The 23465-nt window shown below is 53.7% G+C and overlaps 1 pseudogene; it reads left to right on the forward strand.

Moving 5' to 3' along the window:
* The first annotated feature begins 178 nt into the window (after positions 1-178).
* Positions 179-19956, forward strand: LOC102120851 (sphingomyelin phosphodiesterase 4-like; annotated as a pseudogene).
* The last annotated feature ends 3509 nt before the right edge of the window (positions 19957-23465 follow it).

The raw sequence follows: 23465 nt of genomic DNA on the forward strand, positions 1-23465 counted from the left end.
GCAGCCTGGTAGTGCTGGGCAGGTGGGGCATCCTCTGGCTGGATCCTTTGTGGCTGCTGCATTCTGCCAGGGCCAGCACTCCCCCGAGGGCAGTGCTGCCTGTGTTTCTCTCTGAGGAGGCACAAATCACAATTATTAGGAATGGGCGAGCCCCGTAACTGTAGCATCTACTGTACTCATGCTCCTTGAGCAACATTTGTGTCTACATATTTCCATCAAGGCCGCTTCAGCTAGAGGCCCTGCATCAGCCCTGAGTCCTGAGGCTCAGAACCAGTCAAGACAGGTCATGCTCCGGAAGCCCTTGGCAGTGTGCAGGGGATCCTTTAGGATGTATCCCAGGAGCAAAGCCATGCAAGGAGCACACTGCCATGGGAACGTTTTGAAAGGACACATCACAGGTCCATTTAGGGGAAGGTAGGCACAGCCAGTCCACACCTGGCCTGGACCTGGTCTGCCCTGACGGTGCCAGCAGTGGCAGCAGCAGCAGGGGCTTGCCGCCTCATCCTCTAGGTGTGTTCATGCTGGACCATACATCTGAGCTGCCCCAGACAGTGACAGGCAGGAAGTACTGCAGTACCAAGTCCTGGAATTGGGTTTCTGATTCCGATTTTGGAAACTCTTATGTTGTTTCCTACCTACCCGAGAGTTCTGCAAATAGTGGTCAAGCCTCTTGCTCTTGGGTTTAGCTGCTTGGGTTTAACGACTGGGTTCCTGCCACAGTCTGAATGCTTGAGACTTTCCTTCTGACCGCCAGAGTCTCACTCAGATGAAGGCCACGGGTTCAGAATTTCTTTGATCTGTAATTTGCTTCCTTTACTCTTTTGTGTGAAGATAGCCAAGAAAGATCTGCAACCACACTTGGGCCAGAGCTTTACTTGAATATATTTCCCTGGGCTCAGGGTGTTGATAGCATTAGCAAGACCGAGTGAGGGGACCCACCAGGAGAAAAATGTGCCCGGGTAGCAGGCTTGCCTGTGGGGTCACAGCCCCCCATGTGGAGTGCCTTGGCCAGGACTCTCTTCTGCTGCAGGCTGGCAGGGTCAGTCCTGTGGGCTCTAACCAGGGCATGTGTCCCCTGCTTGATTCACAGTATTTGATCCCCCATTTCATCCCCCCAGCTTTTCCTTCGTCCTGACTGAGACAGTACCTTGACCACCCTGTGACTTGGTTAGCTGCATGTTCCCCCTGCAGGCTCAAACCCTGACTGGGGTCTTGCATCTTCCAGACACTGAGGTCAAGGCTGCAGTAAGCCGTGATTGCACCACTGCACTCCAGCCAGGGCAACAGAGTGAGACCCTGTCTCAAAAAATATGTAGTTTGTTTATTTTAATTTTAATTTTATTTTTTTTTTGTTCTCTTCATTGTTTTTATTTTATTTTTCCTTAGTCTTCTGTCACACACACAAAAAAATGTATTTTGTTAAGAGACTGACTTACTTAACTGGCCCAAATCTAAAGCAACGCTGCTTGGTATGCCATGTACCACACTGGAAGAATCCAAAGCTTCTCTTCTCATTGGCACCATCACACCAGGGTTCCTTTGGGCGCAGGGCTGATCCCGTGGGTCTCAGCCAGGGAGTGGCCTCCTCGGAGGGAGCTGGGCAGCAGGCAGTGCAGGACTAGAGCCGGGTGCTGGGCCTGCCTGCAGCCTCGCCGCACACGGTTTCAGGATCTGCATACCATCTTCCATGGCTGGTAGAGAGCATTTTCGGCAGCCTGGATGGTGTCCTCGTTGGCTGGAACCTCTGCTTCTTACAGGGGCACCTGGATCCTGTGGAGTACAGCATCGTGGAGTTTCTCAATCCTGGGTAGGGAGGTTTGTCACCTGAGAGGCTGGGTGCTTTCTCATGGTGATTCCACCTGTAAATCACTCTCTCGATTTCTTAAGAAACAATCAAAGCAAGATAATTTGCAGTTTATTTGCCCTGTTTTTGTTTGTTTGGTCAATTTAATGTTCAGTGGCCCAATGATGAGGTTGGTTTATAAGCTTCAAGCCGAAGACTGTAAGGCTGACTTTCCCATCTCCTTTCTGCCTGTAAGTAAACCACAGTGGTGAGAGTGGTGCTCGGGACAGTGGACCTTGCACAGCTCTGCGGTGACGGGCAGTCTCCTCCAGTCCTCCAAGGACAAATTGAGGGGTGATTTGCTCGGGGGATATGAGAGGGAAAGGACATGGGTATTGCATGGCTGCTACCCTTGCTGTCTGCAGCTTTTTATGAGATGGTAGGAGAAGTTCTGAGCAAAGACTCTTGTTCAGGCACTGCTCAGAGACAGGGCACTGTCCCCACAGGTTGGTTCTGTGTGCACGTCTTCCCCAGCAGCCTTCCCAAAGGCTGCTGTGTGTGGGGCACCAGGTATCAGGCACTACGTACCAGCACCTGCCCACAGCCTCGCTGCATCTCTCTGAAGCCGTCCATCCAGGAGCACGTCCTCCTCAACAGTCCCCTGTACCACAATGAGGTCCAGTTCCCCCTCACTGGGGGCTTTGGCCTGAACCTAGTCCTGAGTATCCTTTGGTGGCCCTGAGGTAGGGAGGCTGTGGGTGACTCAGCAACCCTGTGTGTTTACCCCTGACGCTGCTGTCAGATCTGTTGGAGTATTACATATTCTCCTTTGCCTTGAGCCTCATCACTCAAAAAGTAGGGAAGAGATGCCTCTTGCTGGGAGGGGCGGGGCCGGGCCCTGGGCTTCCCTGCACTTGCCGGTGCTTGGTGGCCAGGCGGTGTCCAGAGCCCACACTAACACATAGCTTGGTTTTCCAGCCACTCCGTGTCCCTCCACGTCTGTACTTCAGGCGTACCTACTTCATCCTGGTGGACAGGTACCTGTTGTGGTTCCTGCCCACTGAAGGCAATGTGCCCCCACCCCACACTCTCCTCCAGCCCAGGGGGGCCAGACCCTCACCAGCTCCCAGGTAAAGCTGCCCTGATTGTTACCAGCAGGTCTTGATAGGGAGGCTCTGGGTCAAAGAGTCTGTTGTACCAGTCCAAACAGGCTGGGCCTGATGCCGGACTGCACAGTGAGGGAGTGTGAACCAGGAGCTCTCATGTCTGGCTGTGCTGGGGCCTCCGTGGGCCCTAACCCAGGGCCTCTTGGCTGACTTCCCAGGAGACCCCTTTGCTCCAGCAGCAGCTGCCTGTGCACCTCCGACTCTCCTCAGTCTCTCTGGCCTATCACCTTTCCCGGGAGGCTGCATGCAGGCCCCTCCCTGCAGATGCTGGCCCATCCCAGATCTGCTGGCACGTGCAGACCAGGCCGGGCCTCTACCTAGAATTCATATGTTGAACAGGTGCCCCCAGAGAGTGGCAAGGAGAAAGGGGGCAGCAGGAGGAGATGCTGCCCGGGTGGCGGCAGTGATCAGTGGCCCTGAAATGTGGCTGATCCTGTGGAGGACTCGGAGGCGAGGCGGATTCACACCTCTCAGATGCACAGTCCAGCTGCCAAGCGGTTTATGCCTGATTTTTTTTTTTTTTTTTTGCCTGTTTTAACATTTTGGGTCTTTTTACTTCTTTCTTTTAGAAATTATGTATATATGTATATATAAATACATAAATTGTACATAATAAATATATAATATATAATTATAACATATTAATTCATATATTTAAATATACATATTTTATATATTACATATATATATTTTTGAGATGGAGTCTCACTCTGTCACCTAGCCTGCAGTGCGGTGGCACAATCTTGGCTCACTGCAACCTCAGTGTCCCAGGTTCAAGCAATTCTCCCACCTCAGCTTCCTGAGTAGCTGCGATTACAGGCATGTGTTACCACCCTCAGCTAATTTTTGTATTTTCAGTAGAGACAGGGTTTCACCATGTTGGCCAGGCTGGTCTTGAACTCCTGACCTCAACTGACCTGCCCACCTTAGCCTCCCAAAATGCTGGGATTATAGGCGTGAGCCAGTGAGCCACTGCACGCTGGCTTTTTTTTTTTTTTTTTTTTTTTTGAGACAGGGTCTAGCTTGGTCACCTAGGCTGAAGTGCAGTGCAACGTCGACCTCCTGAGCTCAAGTGATCCTCCTCCTTCGGCATCCCAAGTAGCTGGTACTGTAGGCATGCTGCACCCCCACACCCAGCCTTTACTTTTTTTTTCTTTTTTTTTTTTTGAGACGGAGTCTCGCTGTGTCGCCCAGGCTGGAGTGCAGTGGCGCGATCTCGGCTCACTGCAAGCTCTGCCTCCCGGGTTCCCGCCATTCTCCTGCCTCAGCCTCCGAGTAGCTGGGACTACAGGCGCCCGCCACCACGCCCAGCTAGTTTTTTGTATTTTTAGTAGAGACGGGGTTTCACCGTGTTAGCCAGGATGGTCTCGATCTCCTGACCTGGTGATCCACCCACCTCGGCCTCCCAAAGTGCTGGGATTACAGGCTTGAGCCACCGCGCCCGGCCTCAGCCTTTACTTTTTGTAAGATGTGTCTAGTTATGCTGCCCAGGCTGCTCTAGAACTCCTGGGCTCAAGTGATCCTCTTGCCTCAGCCTCCCAAAGTGCAGGGATTATGGGCATGAGCCACCAAATTCAGCCATCATGTTTGTTTTTTGGTATGTTTTGGAGACAGGGTCTCGCTCTCTTTCCCAGGCTGGAGTGCAATGGCAAAATCTCAGCTCACTGCAACCTCCGCCTCGGGTTCAAGTGATTCTCCCGGCTCAGGGAGAGGCCTGCCCTTTGGGCTGTCTGATATTTGCTGGGGCTTGCTGAGGGCTGCCCCTTGGGCTGATATCAGCTTGGGCTTTGTTGGCAGTAGCACCGCAGTGGGACATCTGGTCCTTGCCAAGTGTCTCACCAGGAGGGCTGCAGTGCATCTTTACCCCATTGCTGATGATGCTAGCGTTATCACTGGGCAGAAAGAATGTCGGCCAGGTTTGTCCCTGTAAAATCAGTACTTTGTGCCTAGATTAAATAGTAATGAAGCCAGGCGCTGTGGCTCATGCCTGTAATCCCAGCACTTCGGGAGGCCAAGGTAGAGGATCACTGGAGTTCAGGAGTGCGAGACCAGCCCGGACAACATAGAAAAACCCCATCTCTACCCAAAATTTACGTCAGGCATGGTGGTGTGCACCTGTAATTCCAGTTATGTGGAAGGCTGAGGCGAAAGGATCATTTTCATCCTGGAGGCAGAGGCGGCAGTGAGCCAAGATCGTGCCACTGTCATCCAGCCTGGGCTACAGAGCGAGACCTTATCTCAACAATAAAAATTAGTAATGAGTGCCTGGACAACATAACACGATTTTGTTCCTGTTAAAAACATTAGCCAGGCATGGTGGTGTGCACCTGTGGTCCCAACAACTTGGGAGGCCTAAGTCTAGGAGGTTGAAGTTGCAGTGAGCTGTGACTGCGTCACTGCACTCCAGCCTGGGCAACAGAATGAGACACTGTCTCAAAAAATAAAGAAAAAAAAATTGGTAATGAGGATTTATCAGGAAGATGTATGAGGACTTTGTAATTTCACTAGTATTAGCATCTGCTGTTGATTCTCTCCTTTTTTCAAATTCATTTTATTTTGAGACAGGTTCTTGTTCTCTCACCCCAGGCTGGAGTGAAGTGCTGTGATCTCGGCTCACGGCAGCCTTAACTTCCTGGGCTCAAGTGATCTTCCTGCCTGAGCCCAAGTATCTGGGACTATAGGCAGGCACCATCACACCTGGCTAATTTTTGTATTTTTGTAGAGACAGGGTTTTGCCATGTTGCCCAGGCTGGAAATTTCTTATTTTCTTAGAAACAGGGTATTGCTCTGTCACCGCAAGCTGGAGTGAAGTTGGCATGATCATGCATCACTGTAGCCTCAACTCCTGGACCCAAGCCATTCTCCTTCCTCAGCCTTGTAAGCAGCTAGGACTACAGGCACATGCCACCATGCCCAGCTATTTTATGGTTTAATGTTTTTGTAGAGACAGGGTCTCACTTTGTTGCCCAGGCTGGTCTCAAATGCCTGGTCTCAAGAAATCCTCCTACCTTGGCCTCCCAAAGTGCCGAGATGACAGGTGTGAGCCTCCATGCCTGACCTCAGTGTTGATTCTGGACCAAATCAGCTCTTAATAGGGTGGTTGCCAAATGGTGGTTCTCTAACTTCATCCCTTCTACATTGATTGGTGGGTCAGTGGTCACTCTGTGGTAAGGAACACTTCTCTCTGCTATTTATTCAGGGATGTCAGTGTGGGTCATGGGGCGGCGGGGAGCATTGTGTTATTGAACAAGTTGTAATCAGTCCCTACTGCCACAGATTTTGATGTCCAGATTGTCCCTGGCTACGCCAGTGGGAGCCTGTAACTTGGACCTGTTTCCGTGTCTCCCTCAGGACACCAGCCATGCCCTTTGCTTCCTACAGCCTCCACCACACTAGCCTCCCGAAGCCAGACATCTCTCATCAGACGTCTGTGAATGCGGACCCCACCTCCCACAAGATCTGGAGGTCAGAAACTGCTCCAGGTGACAGCCCAGCTGGTCTCAGCTTCTGTTTCAAAAGAAACTGTTTAGCCAGCAGGCGCCGTGGCTCATGCCAGTAATCCCAGCACTTTGGGAGGCTGAGGTGGGTGGATCATGTGAGGTCAGGAGTTTGAGACCAGCCTGTCCAACATGGTAAAACCCTGTCTCTACTAAAAACACAAAAATTAGCCAGGCATGCTGGCAGCCGCCTGTAGTCCCAGCTACTCAGGAGGCTGAGGCAGAGAATTGCTTGAGCCAGACGAGGCAGAGGCTGCAGTGAGCTGAGATCACACCACTGCACTTTAGCTTGGGTGACAGAGCTAGACTCCATCTCAAAAAAAAAAAAAAAAAGAAAGAAAGAAAGAAAAGAAACTGTTCAGCCACCTTCCACTATGTGGAAGAGTGTCCCAGAGACGGCCCCTCAGCCAGGGGCTGATTCTAAATTGTTGATATTTTCCTGCTATGACATTTAGAAAACATGAAAATAAATCTGCCCACCAATCTAGCTTATATGTCATTGACAATGTTTTTCATCCCAGGATCTCCTGTCCACGGGAGTTGTTTCGGTTTGCCCGTGGTGATATAATTGTTTCCGTCTTTTAGTTTCCATTTCCTGTGTTGTTGGAGATGTTTCCTGTGATTACCACCATGTGGATATTAAGCCCTGCCCCAGTAGCATTTTTATGACACTGAATGGTGAGGGGTCTGTGCAGCCTCCACAGGCCTTCAACTGATTCAGAGGATTTGAGTAGTAGGTGACAGAGTCCCTTGTCTGCCCAGAGGCGATCCAGCCTCTCAGGATGGTATGGGCCGGCTCACTTCCTGAGTGCTGGCCACCTCTCAGGTCCTGGCTGTGTGTTCTTGGCACACCTCAGAGAATCGGCAGGTGCTGCTTCTGACACTGGATCCTAGGGCTGACCTGGTAGCCTCAGCCTCACTGTTGACAGTCTGGAATGTAGATAAGATAGGATTCTTTTTCCCACCTTGTACATAACTCCTAGTATCTGGGGTGCTGCATTTTTTGAAGCCTCCATGCCATTTCACAGCTTCCTCCAGGGGTGGAATGGTAGGAACCATCATTCCTGTTCAGAGGGGACCACGGTGCCCCGATGGCTCTCGGGTATGTGGACTGTGGGCTGTGCTGGCTGTGAAGTGGGCAGGGCAAGCTTACAGGACAGAACTGGAAGGTTCTGCTGTTTTCCAGACCAAAGCGTTATTATTATTATTATTCTAGATGGAGTCTCTGTCACCCAGGCTGGAGTGCAATGGTGAGATCTTGGCTCACTGCAACCTCCACCTGGGTTCAAGTAATTCTCCTGCCTCAGCCTCTGAGTGGCTGGGATTACAGGCACCCGCTGCTGTTGCAGGAAGTCAGGGACCCCGAATGGAGGGACTGGCTCTGTGTTCTTGGCAGAAGAACATAAATTGTGAAGATTTCATGGACATTTATCACTTCCCCAATCAATACTTATAATTTCCTATGCCTGTCTTCAATCTCTTAATCCTGTCATCTTCATAAGCTGAGGATCCTGTGATGATTGCGTTATCTGCACAAATTGTTTATAGAGCATGTGTGTTTGAACAATATGAAATCTGGGCATCCAAAAGGAACAGAATGGCTGCGATTTTCAGGGAACAAGGGAGATAACCATTGGGCCTGACTGCCTGAGGGGCCAGACAGAACAGTTATACTTCTCTTCTTACAAAAGCGAATGGGAGAAATATTGTTGACTTCTTTTTCTCAGTGAGGAACAGCCCTGAGAAAGAGAATCATCCCTAGGGGGAGGTCTCTAAAATGGCCGCTCTAGGAGTGTCTGTGTTATACAGTTGTAGGTAAGGGATGAAATAAGCCCCGTCTCCTGTAGCGCCCCCAGGCTTATTAGGATTAGAAAATTTCTGCCTAGTAAATTTTAGTCAGACCGGTTGTCTGCTCTCAAACCCTGTCTCCTGACAAGATGTTATCAAGGACAATGCATCCCAGTGGGACATGAAACTTCATCAGCAACTCTAATTTCACCTTGGTCCTGTGATCTTGCTCTGCCCCCATTTGCTTTGTGATATTTTATTGCCCTTGAAGCATGTGACCTCTGTGACCCACACCCTATTTGTACACCCCTCCCCTTTTGAAATCCATAATAAAAACTTGCTGGTTTTGTGGCTCAGGGGGCATCATGGAACCTGCCCACATGTGATGTCTCCCCCAGACATCCAGCTTTAAAATTTCTCTCTTTTGGACTCTTTCCCTTTATTTCTCAGACCAGCTGACACTTAGGGAAAATAGAAAAGAATCTACATTGAAATATTGGGGGCTGGTTCCCCCAATACGCTGCCATGCCCAGCTAATTTTTGCATTTTTAGTAGAGACAGGGTTTTACCATGTTGGTCCAGGCTGATCTCAAAATCCTAACCTCAGGCAATCCACCTGCCTCAGCCTCCCAAAGTGCTGGGATTACAGGTGTAAGCCACCACACCTGGCTCTTTTTGCTTTTTAATTAAGAAAAAAAATTTTAATTTTAAAATATACATAAAATGTACTGTCTTAACCACTTCCAAGTGTACAGTCAGTAGTGTTAAGTACATTCACGTTGCTGTGCATCCCATCTCCAGAATGCTTTTCACCTTGCAAAACTGAAACTGAATTGGCCTGGGAACGGGGGCCTCACACCTGTAATCCTAGCACTTTGGGAGGCCAAGGAGGGAAGCATTGCTCAAAGCCAGAAGTTCAAGACCAGCCTGGCAAACATAGTGAAACCCCATCTCTTTTAACAAAAAAGAAACTAAACCATTAAACAATTCCCCACCCAGCCCCTGGCAATCACTATTCTGCTTTCTTTCTATGGATTTGACTCCTAGATCTCATATTGCATAATGGACTCAAGATTAATCCACGTTACAGATTGTCAGAAATGTCCTTCCTTTTTAAGGCTGAATAGTGTTCTATTGTGTGGATGTACCACATTATGTGTATCCATTCATCTCCCAGTGGACACTTGAGTTACTTCTGTTTTTCTTTTTTGTTTGAGACAGGGTCTCACTCTGTGTTGCCCAGGCTGGAGTGCAGTGTCACCATCTCAGCTCACTGCAGCCTCAAACTACTGGGAACAAGTGATCCTCCCACCTCAGACTCCCAAGTAGCTGAGACTATAGATGTGTCCCATCATACCCAGCTCATTTTTGTATTTTTTGTAAAGACAGATTTTCACTATGTTGGCCAGGCTGATCTTGAACACCTGCCTCGAGCGATCCACCTGCCTCAGTCTCTCAAAGTGCTGGGATGACAGGCATCAGCCACCACATCTGCTGGTTGCCTTTTGACTCTATCAGTAGTATCTTTTAATAAAAGAGTGTTGATTTTTTTTTTCTTTTCTTTTTTTTTTTTTTTTTTTTTTGAGACGGAGTCTCGCTGTGTCGCCCAGGCTGGAGTGCAGTGGCCGGATCTCGGCTCACTGCAAGCTCCGCCTCCCGGGTTCACGCCATTCTCCTGCCTCAGCCTCCCGAGTAGCTGGGACTACAGGCGCCCGCCACCGCGCCCGGCTAGTTTTTTGTATTTTTTAGTAGAGACGGGGTTTCTCCGTGTTAGCCAGGATGGTCTCGATCTCCTGACCTCGTGATCCACCCGTCTCGGCCTCCCAAAGTGCTGGGATTACAGGCTTGAGCCACCGCGCCCGGCAAGAGTGTTGATTTTGATAAAGCCTGGTTGTCTGTTTCTTTTGTTGCCTGCGCTTTGGGTGTCATATCTAATTAATCATCGTGAAATCCAGTGTAACGTTCTCCCATGTTTTCTTCTGAGTTTATGGTTTTAGTTCTTATCCTTGGGTTGCTTACTGACTTTCAGTTTTTGGCAATGGTGTGAAGGATGGGCCCAGCTTCCCTGTTCTGCATGTGGATATTCCGTGTTCCCAGCTCTACGTTGGAGGCACTGTCCTTTCCCCACTGAATGGTCTTGGCACCATTGTTGAGAATAATTTGACTAATGCTTTTTTGCAGGTTTTTGTTGAAATGTTGCTTCGCTAGTATTCCTCGGAGATGTGCCAAAATATGCAGTCCCCTTACGCCAAGGTATGTTTCCACGGTTTTTGTTCCCTCCTCCTCCTTCTGACCCTGCTCAGCCTGTTGCTTCTTATCCTGCCTGAGTTTGCCCAGGCTGGATGGTGGGAATAGAAACTCACCACCCACCCCTCACTCAGAAGCCAAACAAGAGGTGGGCATAGTTCTCTAGTCCCTGATGGGGGGCAGGGGGCGTTGCACCCTGTTGTGTGGACACTTGAGGCCTGGCCTCTCTGGAGCCCCCTCCCTGGCAGGGGAACAGATGAAGCTGTGGTGCTCTTGCTCTGGGTGTGGCGGAACTGTGATGTCTCTGGGAGCCACGTTCTCGTCTCCTTGACCATTAGCAGCAACTTGGTGTTTTCTCATGAAGTGGCTGCCTGGGGCAGACGTCTGCCCACGGTGGTGACCTGGAGCCTCCTTTTGCTGTCCCCCCTACTCCCCTACCTCCTCCAGAGCATGAACAAGCAGCCGCTCTCACGGTGTGTGGGGCCTGGCGCCCTCCTGCATGAGGCCTGGCCTGCCTTCTCTCCCTTCACTTTACCTCTTCCTGTTCCCTCTCTGGGGAGCACACTAGTCACAGATGCATGGAGGTGGCGGAGACCCCGGGTCACTCCTGCTGTTGCTGTCCATGGAGCTAACATCCCCCGGACTAGTCAGAGTGAGAAAGCGGTAGATCCCCTGTCGGTCACCCTCCGTGGAGCAGCCTGGCTCACACAGATCCAGGATTCTGCCTGAGGTGGCATCAGTCACGTAGTCTGGTGCCCACAGTGTCTGTGCATCAGTGTGCTTCGGAGACTTTGGCTTTGTCACTAACACCATTCTTGAGGGCTTCCTCTAGAATAAAGGCTCTGTGGGTGATGGAGTTCAGAAGAGCATCCTGTCACTCCTCTGCTTCCGGGGAAGAGCTGTGGATCTGCTTCTGCCACAGTCTCTGCAGCCAGTTCTACGGCCCCAGGCTTTGCAGTGTGGAGGCTGTCTTAAAAGCATAGGGTCCCCAAATCCTTACCCTCAGCATCGCGTGGGAGAACGGGGAAAAGCGGAGGACCCCTGCTGGGGCCTCCTGAGTCACCAAGAGCCAAATGGAGTGCCCTTCCTGCTCCCAGAGCAGACTAGCTGCGTGCGCCTGGGGGCCTGGTTGTTCCCAGGGCCCATTCCTCCCATGCGGCTCTGGGACCCTCAATGTTCCTGCATGTGGTTCTGGCCTGGCAGGAGCAGGGGCTGCTACACTGCATTGTGTTCCTGTGGCTCCTTCTGCCTTCTGAGTGGAAACACACCTACTTTCAAAGGCCAGCCAGAAAGGCTCTTCTGGGCTGTCACCTGTGAAGATTGTGTCCTCACGGGCCAGACAGAAAAGCAGGTGGCTGTCCCTGGAGAAGGCAAGAGGTGCCTTTCCCTTGTCCACACTCACGTACTCTTGGCCAGACCTAGGGGTGGGTGGGCCCTGCTCAGAATGACTTGCAGTGCTGGTACCAAGTACCCAGAAATAATCCACTCTTTGCTTCTTCCGACTGAGGTTAAAAAAAAAAAAAAAAAAAAAAAAAGTGAGAAAACTGGGTGGGTGGGAACGAGAGAAAGGCAGCTACGGATGTCTGTGTCCTCTAAGGTCCCTTGCCACTTGCCTGGGCCTGTGCCGCACCTGCCATACAGAAATCACTGCCCATCCCTGCTAGCCCTTGTCTCCAGACACAAGAAGTGAGGCTCCTGGGGTGATCGCCCTCACCCTGGTTGAGTCCAGGGTGTATGCTTGCTCCTTGGTGGCCCTGTGGGCAGTAAGGACAGCCATGGTGCTGCAGGCCACTGTGTCCCTGCAAGTGAGGAGACACCACACTGGGGACCTGTATGTCTGATTCCTGCCTGAGACCCAGATCTGGCACAGAGGAAGGGTGTGGAGGGCACCACCACCCTGCTCTGCCTGTCTTGATGTCTAGTAGGTGTGTTCTGATCTCTCCTGATGTGGACCCCAGTGGGTGCACTGCTCAGGCAGGAGGCATACTGCTGTCAGAGCAGGATGTGCGCGTCGCTCTGGCTATGCTAGGCTGAGTGTGCTTTGGCAGGCCACGGTGCTGCAGGGCATGGAGGAAATTGGAGGGTCTTGGCTGGGAGCCAGCTCAGCCTCAGATTCCTGCTCCCTCTGGGTGTGTGTGGTTCTGGCCAGATCCTTGGGAGCTCCTGCCCTTGGAAGCCCACCTTATCTGGAGGGTGAAAGTTCCTGGTGCTACAGGAGAGGTTGCCTCCTAGATTTGGAGCTGATGTGCACACCACCTCAGCTGACCTCCAGACTGTAGGGGTGGAGGGAAGGGCCTGGTGCCGAGGGACCTGTGTTCGTCCTTAGTTCTCAGAGAGCCCACTCATGGAGGGGACATTGGGTTTTAGACACATAGGAATTAATCATGTCTTATACCACTTTGGTAAATTTCTCAAGACAACCCAGGGAAATCCAGTCAATTTCGTGTGTCTTTTCTGGGCAGAGTTCACCTCCTGGAACATGCTCCACTGGTTTCTTTTCTGAGCCTCAGGATCTCGAGGTCTTGGTGGCTGGCAGCATGTCCCAGTGAGGGCCCTGGGCTCTTGGAGAACTCTGATGCGTATATGTGACAGTATGTCCTGAGGCACTGGGGAGGGTGGATCTAATCTGGAATGGTAGCAAGTTGGGCCCTTCCAATGAGCTGGAGAGGTCTTTAGGGCCCAGCAACAGTGAGTGGCCACCCTGGTGGCCTGGAGGGTGTCTGCCTGGGCCTCCAAGGCTGATGAGTGCATGGCCACAGCCCTGGCCTGGCTGTGGAGCGGGGGTGCTACACTGACCCGTGGTTGTTGAGACTGTTTGAATTATCACTGTGGCGTTTCTCACTTCTGTTCTCATTCTCATTGCTCTGCTTTGCCCTCCCATGTCTGGTCCCATCTCTCCTGTTCCCCAACCCAACCTCTCGTCCTCTGCTCTTCTGTCTTCCGGCTTCTGTTGGTTATCTCAGCTGGAGATTCTGCACTACTGTGTCTCCAGCACCCTCCACAGCCCTGCCCAACTTAGCCTCCAGGCTCTTCACAGCCTACCAAGTACCGGCTGTGGTTCTTTGTTCCTTTCCCCTTGCCCAGAGTGCATGTCCATGCCTGGCAAAGCAAGGGGTCAGCTGCAGGTGACTCAAGAGTTTAGCTCCAGGCAGAATGAAATCCCTGTGTTGGGGAGGTGGGGGTCAGCCTCCAGCCTGGCCCGGCCCCTGGCTTTGCAGAGTAGCCTGGTGTGGGCAGAAGTGTGGCTATGAGGAAGAATGAGGTGCATGGCCCTGGCTGGCAAGGCTCCCAGCCAGTGGAGGTGTCACCAGCTCTCTGCTGTTGGGGGCCCCGTGCTTGGTGCTGGTGTGAAGAGCTGGAATCGTCAGGCCTCTGCAGTGGCAAGGTTCACCCCCACTTTGCAGGGCTTGGCACTTGGGAAGATACAGAGGCCTGGGACTCTTGGGTGGTGTGGTTTCTGCCTTCTTCATAAGTGTCTGTCACCCCGCCTGGAGGTGCTGTGACCCACAGCCTGTGTGTGAGGCAGGGGGGTGGGAAGAACTTGGGGCTTGACCCTGTAGCCCACAGAGGCTGTCAGTCTTTGACAGCCCAGACACGGCCCGGCCTTCACCTGGGGAGCTCTGGCCACTCACATACACCTCCAGAGGTGGATGAGTATAAGTGGTGACCTCATAGAGGTTGCAGCTATCTAGGCAGAAATGACAAGTATGTGAATGGATTTGGGGTCAGTGAAGCAGAGTTCAGACCTGTAGGGGATTTCAGGGATGGCAGAGTTAATGAATCTGTGAGAGTCGGGGAGACGAGCTGTGTTCACAGCCAGGGGTCTGTCCTGTTCACCTGGGAAGGAGCACATGAGTGAACGGGAATTTGAGGACAAGGTGAGAAAACATGTTGGGCCCTGAGTGCTGGTGGCCTGGGATGCCAGCCACAGCACACGGGGGCACCCCATTCTGCAGGAGCCACTGCAGAGGAGGGACTAGAGGGCTTGGGCCACCAGGTGAGGACGACAGCTTCCAGGAAGCATCTGGCAAACCCTATGGTGGGAGGGGTGACTACTGAAGCCCACACGGGGTGAGCTGAGGTACTACAAGGCTGGGCCCAGTGGGAAACGTGGGGCTTTGAGGACATATCCTTAAGCAGCAAGCAGGTGCAACTGTCACCAGGGACTCCATGTGGGCACGTGGCCCAGGAGGGGTGCAAAGCTGAGGGAGAAGTTTGGGTCAGCAAACCTGTAGGAAAATAGCATGAGAGGGTTCCATGTGACAGCTGGGGACATGGGCAGTGAGCCCTCCAGACCCTTTGGAAGGACCAGGTGAGATGGGTTGAGTGCACCAGTGGGGGAAGGTGGGTTTCCAGTTCCCATGTGGAGGTCATCTGCTCCCCTGAGCTGTAAGGAGGATAAGGAGGATGTCATGACTCAGGATCCCAGGTCGGGATCGGAGGGAGGGCCAGGGCTGAGACTGGAGGAGATGGACCCTAGACCCACCCTGCCGGTGCCCTTCTGGTCGGGTACTATAGATACAGGTATCTCATACTTTTTTCTTTTTGTTTTTTCTTTCTTTTTTTTTGAGATGGAGTCACCCTCTGTTGCCCAGGCTGGAGTGCAGTGATATGATCTCGGCTCACAGAAGCCTCCATCTCCTGGATTCAAGCCATTCTCTTGCCTCAGTCTCCTTAGCAGCTGGGATTACAGGTGCACGCCACCACGCCCGGCTAATTTTTGTATTTTTAGGAGAGACGGTGTTTCACCATGTTGGCCAGGCTGGTCTCAAACTCCTAACCTCAGGTGATCTGCCTGCCTCAGCCTCCCAAAGTGCTGGGATTACAGGCATGAGCCACCATGCATAGGCCTTCCTTCCAAAACAACGCAAATTTACTGCCCAAAGGCTTAACAGTACAGATAAATAGAAGTAAATAGCTGGGCACGGTGGCCCATGCCTAAAATCCCAGCACTTTGGGAGGCTGAGGCAGGCAGACTGCTTGGAGACCAGCCTGGGTAGCATGACAAGACCCCCGTGTCTACAAAAAAAAAAAAAAAAAAATTAACCAGGTGTGGTGGTGTGTACCTGTGGTCCCAGCTACTCAGAAGGCTGAGGTGGAAGAATCCCTTGAGCCCAGGAGGCAGAGGCTATGGTGAGCCAAGATCACGCCACTGCATTCCAGCCTGGGTGACAAGAGTGAGACCTTGTCTCAAAAAAGAAGAAAATACCCCTCACCCCACAGCTCGATCCTCAGACTCAGACACTGATCTGTGGGGTGTGTCACCTGGACCTGTGGGACATTTTCCTGACAGGGAGACTTGAGTGGATGGTGATGTGGGCAGTGGCCCCTGAGGGGTCTGCAGCATCCCAGGATATACCTAGAGGCCATGCCCTGTACCAGCCTCAGCAGCACGGATGTGTTGAGGCGCAAAGGGCTGGAGGGCAAGTGTGGAGAGGCGAGCATGTCCACTCAGACTCAGGGTCCCGCCCTCGGTGCCCTCATCCACTGGATGCTCCCACCTGCCCTCCCAATGCTGAGCAACCAGAAGAAGCCCACAGCCAGCAAAAAGGCTTTCCTCTCAGGCTGCATCTCCAGGATCCTGCTTGTGTGCTGCAAATCAAAGGTTTGGCTTGTACACTCGACTGTGCTCATCTTGGGGTTTTCCTGACCACAGGTCCACGGGCAACAGAGGAAGTGATGCCTGGAGCCTCTCCTGGGCTGATCCCTAGTCTGGCTGTGTCCGGGATGAGGAGCAGATGGAAGGAGTTGGGGAGGAAAGTGAAGCCATGGGATTTTATTTTTTGAAAAGGGTCTTACTATGTCACCCAGGCTGGAGTGCAGTGGCATGATCCTAGCTCACTGCACTCTCAAACTCCTGGGGTCAAGTGATCCTCCCACCCCTGCTTCCTGAGTCACTACAGCTATAGGTGTGCAGCACCCCACCCAGCTAACTTTTAAAAATCTTTCACGGAGACAGGGTCTCCCTGTGCTGTCCAGGCTAATCTCAAACTCCTGGCCTTAGTGATCTTCCTGCCTCAGCCTCCAAAGTGCTGGAATTCCAGGTCTGAGGCACCGCGCCTGAGTTCCATGTGCTTTCTGCACACACTTGGGCGGCAGGTGGGAGACCCCGGATTCAGAACTTGGGGGTGATGCCGGCCTTCTCCTGCCGTGAGGATCAAGCAGTGCCTGCGGGCACAGCCTGGTGAGCCCTATCCTGTGCCACCCACTGCAGGTGGACAGCAGTGGGGAGGGGAGAGGTCAGGGGTGGGAGGGCCCCCACAGATGTGTCTTAGTGAGCCCTGCCCAGGGTGGGCTGTGTGGGTGTTGGGCCAAGTGTTTCCCTACCATGAGCTGGCTGCCGTCTAGGCCAAGCAGTGCAAGGTAGATCCGCTGGGTACCAGGCACAGTGGTGTCCCAGGGCACAGTCGCCCCACTCCCGGCCTGGTTCGTGCCTCCTGTGGGAAAGTAGAGCAAATGGCCCAGAGCAGGATGTGGTCAGACCTGGAGGCTGAGTGCTGTGGGTGCCACAGTCCTTCCCATCTCTGACCCCTCCTTCTCCACCTAGCAGTGGTTCAGGCCCACTGGGGAACACGTGCTGGTGGTGTGCCTGCTGCTGAAGCACCTGCTTGCCTTTGCCAACAGCCTGAAGCCAGAGCAGGCCTCGCTCTCCTCCCACTCCCATGCCACCAGCGCCCTGGAGGAGTTGAAATGGTGGGTGGCCCTTGCGGCTTCCCTCAGCTGCCGTCTCCTCCTCTTACCCTCCTCAGGTGTCGCCCACAGCAACCTCACCCCAGGGCACGGTGGGGGGCAGGGTGAGGAGGAATCCCTTCCTGCCCACAGAGCAGAGAGGCCTCTGGAGGGCTAGGAAGGTGCTTTTTCACCCTGCCCAGATGGCCTGGTGGGGCTACCAGCTGATCTCTAGCTCCCAGAGCCTCTCTCCAGACTGGCCAGAGAGGCCCCACTGTGCTGCCATCTCTTGCTCCTCCCCACCTGTCTGGAGAAGGGCTGGGGTGACCCTGACTCCCAGCCCCACCAGGGCCAGCAGAGTGGGCTATTTGTGTGGGACTGAGGTGAGGTGTGTGCAGGAGCTGCACTGGCTTGGCCGCCTGCGTGCTGTGTGTTCTTGGGAGGTTCCCTGACCTCTCTGAACCTTGGTTTCTTCCTCTGAGGAGTGAAGCTTAGGCCAGCTCTGAGCATACCTCAGAGATGCACGCTCTCCCCCAGCAGATCCGACCCTCGTTGATGAGTTCTGGACTCATCTATGAGCAGGGCCTCCTTACTGGGCAAGCAGCAGGTGACCCACCCTATTCCCTGCAGGGACGAACGCCGTCCCGAGGTTCATCCAGCAGAAACGCTACCTCTTCCTGCAGCATTGCTTTGGCCACTGGGCGCATTGTTCAGAGCTGTACTGGCCCTGTCAAACGGGTGCCTGTGTCCTCTGTGTACCCTAATGAGGGAGGTCCCCTGGAGTGGATGCGGAGGAGAACAAGTGTTGTTACGAGGCCTTGGAGAGGAGGGATCCTTGGAGAAGAGGGAGCTCTTGGAGGGCCACATGGTTCCGTTTCAGTTTCCAAAGCCAACCCTCAGGTATAGGAAAGCCCTGCCCTGTCCCACCTCTCTAGTGTCAGGCAAGTTTGTAGCCCTTACCCCACCAGGGAGCATTGGGCCCCCTGGGCTGGGAAAGCCCACCCGCGGCCCTGGCTTCTGAAGAGCCGGCAAGAGAGCCACACCTCACAGGGCTGAGTCTCTCCTGCGCCCTCTGGGGGACGTGGGAAGAGCCAGTCCCACCCAGCTGCCGCCTGGGACCAGACTCCGGGCCAACGGAGGATTTGGCCCCCAGCCACTGGGCCCTCAGCTCACGCCTCCCACAGGTCCTGGAAATGTGACTGAGCTACCTGCAGCCATGGCGGTATGCGCCTGACAAGCAGGCTCCAGGTAGCGACTCCCAGTCCCAGTGTGTGTTGGAGAAATGGTGAGTCTCGGCCCCTCTCCTCACAGCCATGCCACTGGCTCCCCAGCATGGACATTGCTCCAGTGGTTGGAGACCAAGTCAGCGGCCTGTGCTGGGGTCAGCCTGGCCCTGGCCCAGGTGGCCTCCTGGGTTCCTCTCCCAGGCCCTGCTTTGTGGAGCACAGACCAGCCCTTCCTAGACTCAACTTTGCCAGACCCTAGAATCGGTTTCTCATGGAAGCAGTGGGTGACCTATCTGGCCCTGTCTCCTCTCCCTTCTGGCCCAGACATATGTTCAGTGACCCCCAAACTATCCGTTGACCCTCACCAGCACAGAGCAGAGCAGGGGCTGCCTTCCCCTCATCCCCTGCTTGATCCTCATGTCCATCTCAGACCAGTGTGTAGACAGCCCCCTGGCTACTCCTTCCTGTCATGGCCAGGCTTTGGCCCCACGACACCAACGGCTCCTACCCAGCCAACGACCTGGACAAGACAGGGCAGGACAGTGTCCAGAGACAGACAAGTACCTGGGGGCGGCCCTGGAGTACCTGCGCCAGATATTTCTGGTACGAACTATGGAGCCTGCCTCAGGCCATCAGGGTCTCCTTCCTCAAAGGATCCACTCCCCCTCAGCCTGTGGTCAGTCCCGGGCCCCACTCAGATGGAGCCAGTGTTGTGGGAGGTAGGCCCACACCCTGAGCGTCATGTCTCACTGTTAAGTGGCTGGTGGGGTGAAGACCAGTCCCCACCCTTCTCCTTGGTGCTTCTTTCTGGCAACTCAGTGGAGCACAGCTCACACAGTTCACTTGCCTTGGGCACCACCCAGGATGGGAACAGAAAGCAGCAGCTCCTTGACTGCATCGGGGATGAGGACAGACTCACCCTCATGTTTCCGGGTCGGTACCAGGTGAGAAGCCCCTGTCCCAGAGGTGCAGGCTGGGCCCTTAACTGTCCCCAGCTCCTTCCTCCCCTATGAGCAGATGCAGCTCCGCTCCTCTGAGTTGTGTCTGGGCTGTGTCTTCTGACCTGTCCCTGTGGCCTGAGTTTCTAGATCATCAATGCGCTGCAAATGTTTGACATTGAGTACCAGGGGCACCCAGAGCTGCAGCCCATCTGGAGCTACAAGATTGCCATCTTGGTCTGTGTGCTCTTCCAGTGGTCGCCTGCCATCAACCGCAGAGAATGGGCAGGAGGGACAACCTGGCCTCTTCAGAAAGTGTTCTCAATGCTCCTGCCCAAGGTGGCCTGTGGGGGTGGGGTGCTGCTGTCCTGAGGTCTGTGGTGCCACCACCCCATGCCCTCCTGCCTCTGTCTGTGCATCACTTTGCAGGCCAGATTGCGGTCAACTCTGTGTTCCTGGGACGACTTCCTTGGCAGCTTCTGTCTCTTGTCGTTTCACTAGCCTGCGGTGGCCAGCAGGCACCTGCTAAGCCTCATGGGCAGAAGCAGGCAGCAGGCCACACCCATGGCCCCAGGCTCAGCCTCAGTAGCTACCAGATTGTTTTGGCTGCTGCTGGCCTTCTTTGAGGCCTCTCTGTTCTGAGTTAGCCCTCCCTGGCACTGCTGCTTGCCCTGGGCTATGTCCTCTATGCCTCTAACTGAGTGGGGAAGCTGCAGCAGCCCTGACGATGTCAGCTGCTGTCTTCAGAGAAGGCTGGGGGCATTTGCTACACAGCTCCACCCTTGGGCTTGGGAGATGATGGGTGCACACCCCCCAAAGACCCTGCGCCCACACCTGCAAAAGCCCACCACACTTCCGCACCGTGTGCTCATCTGCCAACTGTGAAACGTCAACATCTTGCAGGCCCAAGAGGTGAGGCCCTGGGTGGTGGGGGTGGGCCTGGGCAGCCTGGCGCTGCCGCGGGCCCCACCATGCTGACGTCCCTGTCTTTTGGCTGCGTACCTCAAGTCCCTCCTGGAAAAGGGCCAGAAGCCCCGGTGGCCCCAGAGGAGGCTGGGTCTAGCTCTCCCAGGTGAGTGTCTGGTCACCCCTGCCCCATCCCTGGGGCCTGTTTGGGGCTCACTGCTATTCCTACACCCAGGGACCAGGAAGCTGTGCAGTTCCCCAAGGTCTCCACCAAGAGCCTCTTCAAGAAATGGTGAGTCCCCTGGCATGGAGACAGCAGGGCAGCCCTATAGCCTGGGCCCCAGGGAGGGAGTGGGGAAGGAGGGGTGGCAGCACAGAAACAGAGGCGGCTGTGGTCTCACTGGGTCCCAGTGAGGGCCATGCAGGCCCTACTCCCAGCACACTCCACTCCTGGGGATGCTCAAGGTGACAGTCCCTCCACCCATCCCCAGCCTGCTTCTGAGCCCCACACCTGTGACAGTACGTGCCCTCCTGCCCGGAACTGAAGCAGACCCTGAATAATAACTTTGCCAAGTGGCAGGAGAGGCTGCAGGCACTGCAGAACTGGCACCTGCCCCGCTTGGTGCTTTGAGCCGCCTGCATCTGTGTCTGCAGCTGGTCAGTGCCAAGCACACGTACCTGCAGCTGGAGACTGGCTCTCCATAGCATTTCCTGATTAATTCCACTACTTTTCAACCCAGCTAAATTCCAAGATAAATGACACTCAATATAGAAAAAGTACTTGATCTCCAAACTGACAAACTGTTTTGTGTTCTAGTATTTTGCTATTTGGTATTTACACAAAAGCACACGACGAAGTTAAGTATCGCCCTACCTTGGCCGGGCGCAGTGGCTCACACCTGTAATCCCAGCACTTTGGGAGGCAGAGGCGGGCAGATCACGAGGTCAGGAGATTGAGACCATCCTGGCTAACTAACATGGGGAAATCCTGTCTCTACTAAAAAAAAAATACAAAAAGTATTAGCCAGGCATGGTGGCGGGCGCCTGCAGTCCCAGCTACTCGGGAGGCTGACACAGGAGAATGGTGTGAACCTGGGAGGCGGAGCTTGCAGTGAGCCGAGATCGCGCCACTGCACTCGAGCCTGGACGACACAGCGAGACTCTGTTTCAAAGGAAAAAAAAAAGAAAAAAGAAGTATTGCCCTACCTTTTGAAGACTGAAAATAAAGCTCTTTCTTTCCTAGTCATGTGCCTTGTTCCTCACTGGCTATCAGGTGTTTCTTCATAGCCCCTGCTGCCTTCAGGGACCTTCCTGGGCCAGCAAGGAGTCTTGCTTATCCTGGGACCTGCCAACTGCCCTGGAAGACAGGCATAGGCAGAGCCGCACACACCCCCCTGGAAGCAGGAGGGTTTTCCTGGTCCCCTAGCTGGGCTGGAGCTGCCTTCCACACACACGATCACTCTGGGTCTCCTGCCCAGACTGTATTCTCCTGGGGGCAAGACGCTGTCCCCTCCCGCCCTGACAATATCGCTGACAGGCCTCAGAAGGCTGTCTCCAGAGTGCCGTGGCCACACCTGCGCCGCCCCTCCCACCACAGCACAGCTGTGTCCACTGTCTGGAAGTGGCCAGCTCAGTGCCACCCTCGCCCGGCAGCACAGTCCTCCCAGGCCCACAGCCCCATTTCCTTGGCATTAATCTCAGCCTCTTCCTGCTTCAGGGGGGCGGGAACTTTGCCAGGAAGCTGGAGGATGAACCACAAGCCAAGTAATGGGACAGTATGTCAGAAAAGGAGGGCTGAGGTCAGGACTGGCCCCAAGGCTGACAGCATCCTGACAGGACAGCAGGCCCAGGTTCATGGAGAAGGGTACACAGTGACAACTCCTGATGCACACAGGAATCATGACTTTATCATAACAATCACAAATGATGGGGTAGTACACATGAAAAAGGGGAGCCCTCTTATCACCGGAGGGCTGCAGGCCATTGCCCAGAGTGGCGGGCAGCACAGGGAGGCACTCACTGCATGGCCCCGCCAGCTGTCAGGTCGCCTCTCAGTGGGTGGTGCAGTGCATGGTATTCTGAGGACGCAGGTCCTGAGGGTCTTGCTCTTCATCCTTCACGGTGAGGACATGGTCCTCATGCGAGCGGCACAGGGGTGCCTGCAGCAGGATCCCTGATGCCCCTGTGCCCTGCTGAGCACAGGTGCCCCACAGTGCTCAGCAGGAATGCCAGGAGGGCTGAGGCCCAGCTGGTGCTGGGAAGCCGGCAGCCCCCACAAGCCAGCCCTCCCTCTGAGGGGCAGCCTGTGTCCTGGACTTGGGCTTCCCCCGGGGATGGGGGGGTGCCCCACTTGCCCCAAGCAGCTCAGCCTGAACCTAAAACTGTGACCAGAGAATCACATGTATGTTTTAAAGGTTTCCTATGTCCTGTGTTCTCCTATAGAAGTGAGTAGGGGTGTGTCGAGCACACACAAGACACTCTAACACCACCGAGTGTGCCCTCACATAGCTGAGATGGACCCGGACCATGGACAGGCTGCAGCAAGAGCAGCCCAAGGATCCCGATTAAGAATTCCTAAGCCTAGCTGTGGAAGGAGACCGCACCCACCTTTAAACATGGGGCCTGTAGCTCAGCTCACACCCAATCAGGTAGTAAAGAGGACTCAGTAAAGTACAAATAAGGCTAAAGCAGGAGGTAAAGAAATAGTCAAATCATGTATATCGCCTAAGAGCACAGGGGGAGGGACAATGATCAGGATATAAACCCAGACATTCGAGCAGGCAGCGGCAGCCCCCTTTGGGTCCCCTCCCTTTGCATGGAAGCTCTGTTTTCACTCTATTAAATCTTGCAATTAAATTAAAAAAAAAAAAAAGGCAGCCCAAAGATCTGGATTCCTGGAGGAAGCCACATGGAGGGCCTTCTCTAAGATGGCCAATGCCCCCAGACAGCCTGCTCCACTGCTTCTGTCCCAGTTCTGTCCAAGTGTAAGATTTCATTATTAAGGGACTGGGCAGCCACAGCAGTGCCCCCTACCCAAGGAGATCATGCTGTCCTGACCTGGCCACCAAGGAAGGACAGACCTGTTATCCATCACCTTTACTGGTTCCATTACAAATCTCTATGTAATAGGTTGGCTGAGATACAATTCACCCATTTAAAGCATGCCATTCAGTGGTTTCTGGTACTACATTCAGAGTTGTGCAGTATTATCAAAATCTATTTTAGAACATTTTTCTCTTCCTTTT

This window comes from Macaca fascicularis, chromosome 10 (genome assembly GCF_037993035.2).
Source record: "Macaca fascicularis isolate 582-1 chromosome 10, T2T-MFA8v1.1".
Lineage (NCBI taxonomy): Eukaryota > Metazoa > Chordata > Mammalia > Primates > Cercopithecidae > Macaca > Macaca fascicularis.